Raw genomic sequence first — 10,103 nt, forward strand, 5'->3', positions numbered from 1 at the left:
TAGACAATATTGTAGATTATTTAATTTTGTACAAATTTGCCTCATATTTGATTCAAATCAGACGAACGGTTCAAAAGTCACAACAGATTAATAAATGCACAAACTTCTCATGAATGCAGTATTCAAGTAGTTGCGTACTGTAAATAGTACAGTGGGCCGAATCGGGTCAAAATGTTTTTATATGGCAAAAATCGATGTGGGGTATCAAATGAAAGGTCTCGGCGAATACTATCCAAATATCATAATAAAAACTTCAATAAAGTAGTAGGGTTCCGTACAAAGCATTTATTCAACTTTTAACATCATTGTTTTACAACTTTAAAGTATACCGACTTGCTGTAAGGTTTCTACATCAGACAGTATTGTATAAAATTAAATTTAGCACAAACTTGCTGAATATTTCATTTATTTTGGACGAACGGTCCAAAAGTTACAAGATTTATAATGAAAAGTGGACCAATGGGTTACCGGACTAAAGACTAAGATATTAGTATTAGCAGTAACGTCAAATGTGGCATGTGGGGTATCAAATAAAAGGTCTCAACGAGCACTATCTAACAGTGATATTTAAAATCTTCAATATAGCAATATGGTTCCGTATCCTAAACTATTTTGATTTTTATTTTATTTTGTACATATTTTTTAATTTTAAAGTACACAGAGTTGCTGTAGGGACTCGTGATGTTAGACAATAATGTAGATTGTTTAATTTTGTACAAATTTGCCGAATATTTCATTTAAATCAGACGAACGGTTCTAAAGTTACAACGATTTTAGTAAACCAATGAACAGACGCCTTGCACATTCAGTATTGAAGTCGCTGCGTACTACAAATAGTACAGTGGGCCGAATCTGGTCAAAATGTTTTTATATGGCAAAAAACGATGTGGGGTATCAAATGAAAGGTCTTGACGAGTACTATACAAATATCATATTCACAAACAGAAAAAATCAATAGGGTTCCGTGCAACGCATTTTTATATATATTATCGTGTTATCAAAAATTTTATATTAAAAAAATACATAATATAATTTAATTTTGATCAATTCTTGTCATAACAAAAGTTTTGAGTAGTATGATGAATAAATGCAAACATGATTTACACATTATTAACAAACAATTATTATAAGCTATATAAATGAAAAAAAATTTAAGCTTTCAGAATAATTATCAATATAAACATTTAAACGAAAATTTACACTTTTATAAAATTAAATAACAAATTTGAATGTTCATTAATTTAATATTGAAGCAATATTTAACACGTTGAATGCCATCGATGGGCGACATTCGTGCACACAGGTCGTCTTGTTATTTTTATCATCCGAGATTTCAAGTAGTTTTATAAATTATTCCACAGCTACTATTTAATGCCTTAGCTGAATTATGACACGTATGTAGTGCCGAAACGTATAAATAAATAATCGTCAATATTTAATTAATATTCAATTAATATACATATATTATTAAAGAGGAAAACTCTGGTTTGCTATCTTCATGTTTTTTCGAAAGTTTATTTATTTTATTTATTTATTTATTATAATAATAATAAATATTATTTGAGGCTCTTGTCAAGGTCGTTCAAGTCGTTCTGAATCGTTTGACACCGAAATTGTAAAATATGTCTCATATAACATTTTTCTGAATTTGCTTGTCAGTAGAGTTCGTTTAACTAGAAATGACAAAAACAAATTAGAATTTTTAATAATTTAACTCTAGGCACTCGTACACACAGGTCGTCATGCTGATGTGAGTTTTAATCGTATATAACAAATCCTTCAAAAGCTTTTTATCAGATAATTTTATTTATTTATTAATTAAGTATTTATTTATTCATAAGCAAGCCGTGAGGGATAATCATAAATATTATTTCAGGCTCTTGTCAAGGTCGTTCTGAATCGTTTGACACCGAAATTAAAAAAAGAGAGCGCGTAAGGATCACACGCGATTGAAGTAAAACTTATTTGCTACTGTATAAAGTAGCAAATTTAAGTTGAGTAAAAATAAATACATCATATAAAAATTTTGAATAATGTTTATTAGTAATATGATGGTAACACTCGTGATGCACACATTCATTAGTGTCGTCAATCATTATACACATTTATATAATGATAAATTATAAATTATATATTTATGATTACATTAAAAATGTATAATATTTACAAACAATAATGTAATCAAAGTCGTACTTGAAATATGACATGATCGTTTTAAAGTAATTGCTGATTAATAAATTCTATAATATTCGTTCATACAGTGGATTATGTTAAACAACGCCTAAACAAATATTGTTTTTGCAAATTAACTCATCCTGTAACAATTGTGTTTGAAGAACTTCGTGTAATTAAAATTAACATACATTCATTTACTGTTTGTATTTTTTTACGTTTTCGCTGACGATATATCTCATTCCTTGAACAGCTGTAATATCCGTCTTGCCTAACAAATTGAAGCCATACTTTTATATTTGTTTTATTTATCAAGCCATGCACATAGCTTGATCTATGAATCATTTGCTTTTTTATGTGAACGTTAATGCAATGATCATCATCAATATTACGAGATAATAAATTAACCATATTATTAATGTCAACAGGCACATTTATAATTTGGCCAAACATTCCGAATTGTCCATTTGCATGTCGCAATCGTCTAATTTGCATGAAACACAATCTAGGTGAAATTAACCTTTCAGATACAGTATCTAGTTTAGGTAGATAATTTGGTATAGGTGGAAATACAAACCCGTTAAACTTACACAAAGTGGGAATTTTACCCGAATTTAATATCTTTCGACAAGTTTGACATACAAACTGATTATTTAAATCAATATTCAAAAAACATTATTAAGTTTTTGAGCATCATTTGATATTTCTAAGTCACTTTGAAGCCAAAGTCGATCACACACAAAACATACATAGCCAAAGCTATCATTTCTTACGCAGCGCAGATTTTTCCTTAGTTTCATTATTTATTTGCGATCATTTGCACTACAATTATTTATGGGGGACGGGATAAAATATTCTTCCGATCCTGACATTTTTATTAACTCACGAATTATACTGCTAACCCATGTCGCGCCTAAAGAAGTTTTACTTCAAAAATATGTCTCATATAACATTTTTCTGTGTTTGCCTTTCAGTAGAGTTCTTTTAACTAGAAATGACAATAGCAAATTAGAATTTTTAATAATTTAACTCTAGGCACTCGTACACACAGGTCGTCATGCAGATGTGAGTTTTAATCGTAAATAAAAAATCCTTCAAAAGCTTTTTATCACATAATTTTATTTATTTATTAATTAGTATTTTATGATAACTTTAGTAATAAAATTCTTTTATTATTTGCATAAATAAAATAAATAGTATGTCATGTTCACGTTTTATCGATTGTATTACGTAACATCGGCCAACGAGAGTGCCGCAGTGAGAAAGCGATGAACAGCAGTCTTTATATAAAGTGAATAGAGTATTAGTTTTCATCGGCCGAAATAGCTCAGTTGGGAGAGCGTTAGACTGAAGATCTAAAGGTCCCTGGTTCGATCCCTGGTTTCGGCATATATTTTTTTTTCAAATTTTGATAGAAAATTAAATTTTGGATTGTGTAGTATTAGGTTTTAATGTTAACTAAAGTTAAAAATTAGTTTTTGGCGTTATTTAATGATTTTAGTTGACATACTGAATTTTTACTTAACGTACTCAAATATCAAACATTTATTTCAAACAATAATTATAAATTAAATATAAATATAAATATAAATATAAATATAAATTAAATATAAATTGAATATAAATTAAATATGAATATAAATATAAATTGAATATAAATTAAATATGAATATAAATATAAATATAAATGTATGTTAAGGTATTGTACTTTTTATTAACGCTTGTATTGTATTAATTATTATGACGACCTGTGTGTACGAGTGTCGCCTATAGTCGACCATCAAGTGTTTCGAAGTTTGTACTATTAAAAATTCATATTTATTTTAATCAATTTAAGAAAATAAATGAATAAACAAATAGTCAAAACTAAAACTCATTAACAAGTTTAATTTATTACTCAAGAATTTACTTACATTCTAAAATATAAATTTATTTCAATTAATGTTGTTGTAATATTTAATAAAATAAAATAACTCTGAACGTGATGTATGCATTTATTTATAATATCATTCATAACTTTTGTAAACATTTTGGTACATTTTCGAAAAGTTTTCGGATTCTCGAAAAATGTATTGTACAGTACTTTTTGATCTTGATTTTTGAAAAGTGCTCATCGAGACCTTTCATTTGATACCCCACATCGATTTTTACCATATAAAAACATTTTGACCCGATTCGGCCCACTGTACTATTTATAGTACGTAACTGCTTTCGTGCAAGACGTCGTTGCATTTACTTATGATATCCGTTGTAACTTTTAAACCGTTCGTCAGATTTAATTGAAATATTCGGCAAATTTGTATAGAATTGAATAATCTACATTGTTATCGAACATCACGAGTCCCTAGAACAACTCGGTATACTTTAAAATTGCCTTGAAACTTGTACAAAATATTTATAAAAATCAAAATAGTTTAGGGTACGAAACTATACTGCTTTATTAATTATTTTAAATATGACTGTTAGATAGTGCTCATTGAGAACTTTCATTTGATACCCCACATGCCATATTTGACGAGACAAAATCTTTATTAGCTAATCGGCAACCCAACGGTCTACCGTTCAATAAATCCCTTGTAACTTTTGAACCGTGCATCTAAAATATATGTAATATTTTGCAAATTTGTGCTAAATTTAATTGTATATATTACCGTCTTATATAGAAACCTTACAACAAGTCGGTATACTTGTAAATTTTGGAAAAAATTGATATTAGATATCGAATATATGCTTTGTACGGAACTCGGTGCTCGTTGAGACCTTTCATTTGATACCCAACATGCATTTTTACCATATAAAAACATTTTGACCCGATTCGGCCCACTGTACTATTTGTAGTACGCAACTATTTAATACTGCATTGACAAATCGTTTGCGCATATTTATTAAATCTGTTGTATCTTTTGAATGGTTTATCGGATTTGAATGAAATATTCGGCAAATTTGTTCAAAATTGTATGATCTATAATATTGTCTAACATCATAAGTCCGTACATCAACTCAGTATACTTTAAAATCACACCGGAACTCCGGTATTATTTTGACCAGAATTTTAGTGCATTGTTTTATAAAAATCCTTATAACTTCAAAACCATTTGATTAATTCAAATGATGTATTCGAGAAATTTGTATAAAATTAAATTATCTATAAGGTATACTAATATTGTAAGTCCGTACAGCAACTCGGTATACTTTAAAATCGCCTCCAACTCGAATCACCTACCACGTTGTCTTAATTGTGTTGAATGCGCCTCTTACGTTGTTTACGACTTAATTACAAGGCGGCGGACTTATGCAAATTATTAGCAATTATATGTCAATTCGTTATTGAAGTTGCACTTTTTTGTTTATTTATGATTCCAAGAAGAATACTGTATCATGTTTTGCTAAAACAAATAATAATTATAATGGAAAATCGGCGTTAAAATCAAATCAAAACATATACTTATGTAAAAATAATTTTGTGATACTTTTTGAGTTTCAAGTGCGTTTTTAAAATATACCGAGTTGATCTAGAGACTTGTGATGTTAGTCATTATTTTAGATTATTTAGTTTTGCACAAATTTGCCGAATACATCATTTATATTAATCAAGTGGTTCAGAAATTATAATGAATTTTGTAAATAAATGCACTTAGTGTACTGGATTCCAAACCAAGATATGAGTATATTCAGTATGGTAGAAATCTTGAATAAAATTAGGTTTAGGATGGAGTTGAGTATACTTTGTACTAGGATTATATACATGTTTTCGAACGCGATTTTAAAGTATACCGAGTTGCTGTAGGGCTTGGGATGTTAGACAATATTATAGATTATTTAGTTTTGCACAAATTTGCCAAAGGATTCATTTATATTAATCCAATGGTTTAAAAGTTACAACCGATTTAATGAATAAGTGCAAACACAACTTATGATGCAGTATTGAAGTAGTTGCGTACTATGAATAGTAAAGTGGGTCGAAATGCTTTTGTATGGTAAAAATCGATGTGGGGTATCAAATGAAAGGTCTCGACGAGCACTTTTCAAAAATCATAGTAAAAAACTCAATTTGGCAAAAGAGTAAAAAGAATTATTCATTTGCCAAAAAGTATAGAACAAACTATTAATACAAAATATTGTAATTAATAAGTTAAACATAGGTGTAAGTGGCATTTTGCCTTAAACATTATCTTTAAATTGCATAAACTTCCCAATACGTTTACATAATAAACTTAATCAATATCAATATTAATCTGTTTGAGTAAAATATTCAAAGTTCTGTTTATAAACATAAATATTACGTTTAAATACATAATTATAATGGTTTTAAGACAAAATTTATAATTTATCGGTAACTCACTAAGTAGTGGTTAGTGAGCAACTCAAAACTTTTGTTGTGACAAGAATTGATCAAATGAATTATATAATGTGTTTTTTTTTTACTTTGTAACTATAAATTGTATGCTTAAGAAAAATATTTTAAAACGACACTTGTATGAAAGTTCTGTCTGAACAACTTACAATGCAACTTAGATACAACCATATAGTTTACTAAAATGGTTATATCTTTTGTTATTTTAAAAAGTCGGTTATTTTAGTAATTTAGATATATAAAATAGTGTCTTAAGTATCTCATGTGCAAATATAATTTCTTAACTATGAATAGTTTTCTCATAAAAAAAATTGAAGACACTTTTATATAAAAGCTCTGCCAGAATAACTTATGATGCAATTTAGGACCATATAGTAGTTTACTAAAATATTTATAACTATTGTTATGATGAAATATTGGTTATTTTAATTAAGAACAAAACTAAAATAGTATTTTGCCCATAATATATCAAAATTACATTTTTTAACTATCAATAGTTTATTCAAAAAAAAAAGTTTAAAATTGAAATTTCTTTGTAAAAAATTAGCTTAGACGATGATTTAATGCATATGCACTTTTTGTCTACTAATATAACACAAATTTGTTGTTTTAATTATTTGCACCTATAAATTAGTTATTTAGCAATATCATTCGCAATTTGCAATTCTTAACTACAAATAAATTGTTCAAAAAAAAAAATTAGAATATTACACTACTGCAAATTTTTATCTAACCAATTTTGATGTTTATAATATACTGAAACGTTTATAAGTTTTGTTAAGTTAAATATTTATAAGTTTAATATTTCATTATTTTAATTTTTATAACTTTGAAATAGTGTTTTAGCTATCTAATGTCCAAATTTTACTTCTTACCTATAAATAGTTTGCGCACAAAAATTATTTGAAAACGACACTTTTATATGAAAATTCTGCCTGAACAACTTATGAAGCAATTTAAAACCCTATAGGTTACTAAAATATTTATAATATTTGTTATGATAAAATATTGGCGATTTTAAATATTTGCAAATTTGAATTTATGTTTTGGATATCTAATGTCCAAATTTTACTTCTTAACTATAAATAGTGTGTTCACAAAAAAATATTTAAAAATTACACTTTTATATGAAAATTCTGTCAGAACAAATTTCTGATGCACTTTAGAACTATATAGTTTACTAAAAAGTTTATAACTTTGGTTATTTTAAAAAATCGGTTATTTTAGTAATTTAAATATATAAAATAATGTCTTAGGTATCTCATATGCAAATATAATTTCTTAGCTATATATAGTTTTCTCACAAAAAATTTGAAAATGACACTTTTATATGAACAATTTATGATGCAATTTAGAACACTATAATTCACTAAAATGGTCATAACTTTTGTTGTTTTAAAAAAATCGGTTATTTTAGTAATTTAGATATATAAAACAGTGCTTTAGGTATGACATATGCAAATATCGTTTCTTAACTATAAATAGTTTTTTTAAAAAAAAAAAATGTTGAAAATGATAAACAGATTTAAAATAGTGTTTTAGTTATTATCCGTTCAAAGTTTACTATGAACATAATTGTTTTTATGACACTAATAATCTTTTACCGGTAACTAGAAGTGGTTAGTGAGCGATTCTAATTAAAAAAATGTGATTTTCGAAATAAAAAAATATTTGTCAGAAGTGGGATTCGAACCCACGCCCTCATAGAGGACCAGAACGCTCGCAGTCAGTTTTCATACTGACAAGGTTAACCTTGAGTCTGGCGCCTTAGACCGCTCGGCCATCCTGACATGTCGGTGCCATGCGATAAAAGTCGATGGTATATTGTATAAGAAGTATTAGATTTATTTTTGAATATTAGATTTAATTTGAAAATTAATAACTTTAATTTATTATTAATAATAATTACAATGATTTATATTTTTAGTTTAAAAAATATTAAAACTATAAATAATTAACATACGAAATATAATAAAAGTTATAACTCACTGATACATAATTGTGGTGATTGTTAGTAGTTCGTTAGTTTAGAAAAAAATGTATGAAAATGCACATGTTAGATTATCTCATGAGCAAAAATTTGGTTTTCCATTTAGGTCATAATAGTTTTTTGGCAAATTAATTATATTAGCATCATTTTTTTTTCAAATATATACAAATTAAATACACAGTTTCTAGGACATATGTTTAATATTGAATTTCAAAATCATCTTATTTGTCATCAATGTAATCATAACAGTAGACTTGCTATATAAAGTATTGCTAGCTTACAGTATTTATTACTTCTTACTTAGATAAATTATGCGTTCATAATAAAATACAGAGAAATTTCCTTGCAATTTAGTTTCTTCAAAATATTTTTTTGAGTAAACTATTTATAGTTAAGAAGTCTAATTTAGACATTGGATAGCTAAAGCACTATTTAAATCTGTAACTAATAAAAATAACAAATTTCATACTATAACAAAACTTATCATGTCTAATTTATGTCATAATAGAATTTTTGCAACAATGTGACATGGTATCTTTTCTTGCAATTTAGTATCTTTAAATTTTTTTTGAGTAAACTATTCATAGTTAAGAAGTCTAATTTTGATTTAATTTATTGAGAATTATTTATATTTTTAGATTAAAAATATTAGAACTATAAATAATTAACATACGAAATATAATAAAAGTTATAACTCTTACATTTTAATAAATTATACTTACACTTTCTTTGTAATTTAGTTTCTTTAAAATATTTTTTATAGAGAAAACTATTTATAGTTAAGAAATCTAATTTAGACATTAGTAAGCTAAAGCACTATTTTAAATCTGTAACTAATAAAAATAACAAATTTCATACTTTAACAAAAATTATCTAATCTACGTCATAATCGATTTTTTTCTTTTCTTGTAATTTAGTTTCTTTGAAATGAAAGCTGAAATACTACTTTAAAACTGTGAATAATTAAAATAACAAACTTTTTAATATAACAAAAGTTATGAATATTTCACTGGTTACATCAATAATGCATCATAATAAAATTTTTGCAACGGGGTCTGATTCAAATATTTTTTGTAAGCAAACTAATTATAGTTAAGGAGTGTAATTCAGACACTAAATAGCTAAAATACTATTTTAAAGTTGCAACAATTACAGAAGTTAAAAAAAATTTTCTAGTTACATCTAAATTGCTTCATAATGAAATTTTTGCAACAGTGTCTAGTTCAAATATTTTTTGTAAACAAACTAATTATAGTCAAGAACTATAATTTGGACATTATATAGCTAAAACACTATTTTATATTTGAAAATAATTAAAATAACCAATTTTTAATAATACCAGAAGTTATAAACAATTTACCAGGTACATCAACATTGTTTTTTAATAAAAATTTTGCAACAGTGTCTGGTTCAAAAATTTTTGTGAGTAAACTATTTATAGTTAAGAACTAAAATTTGGACATTAGGTATCTAAAGCCCTATTTAAAAGCTATACATTATAAAAATGACTAATTTCAAAAATAACAAAAGTTATAAACATTTTACTGGCTACATCAACATAGCTTCATAATAAAATTTTTGCAACAA

The 10,103-nt window shown here is 26.2% G+C and overlaps 2 non-coding genes across 2 annotated transcripts; one reads left to right on the plus strand and one right to left on the minus strand.

The window, feature by feature from the left end:
• The first annotated feature begins 3,488 nt into the window (after positions 1–3,488).
• Trnaf-gaa lies at positions 3,489–3,561 on the plus strand. Its single transcript has one exon. It is a non-coding gene; the product is annotated as a tRNA-Phe (tRNA).
• A 4,637-nt stretch (positions 3,562–8,198) lies between these two features.
• Positions 8,199–8,316, minus strand: Trnal-caa. Its single transcript has 2 exons — positions 8,279–8,316; positions 8,199–8,243 (listed from the first exon to the last, which is right to left on the minus strand). It is a non-coding gene; the product is annotated as a tRNA-Leu (tRNA).
• Positions 8,317–10,103: the final 1,787 nt, after the last annotated feature.

Source organism: Ctenocephalides felis, unplaced genomic scaffold (genome assembly GCF_003426905.1).
Source record: "Ctenocephalides felis isolate EL2017-DRISC unplaced genomic scaffold, ASM342690v1 CF-g0.4_SCAFFOLD_01886, whole genome shotgun sequence".
In the NCBI taxonomy this organism is placed as follows: domain Eukaryota; kingdom Metazoa; phylum Arthropoda; class Insecta; order Siphonaptera; family Pulicidae; genus Ctenocephalides; species Ctenocephalides felis.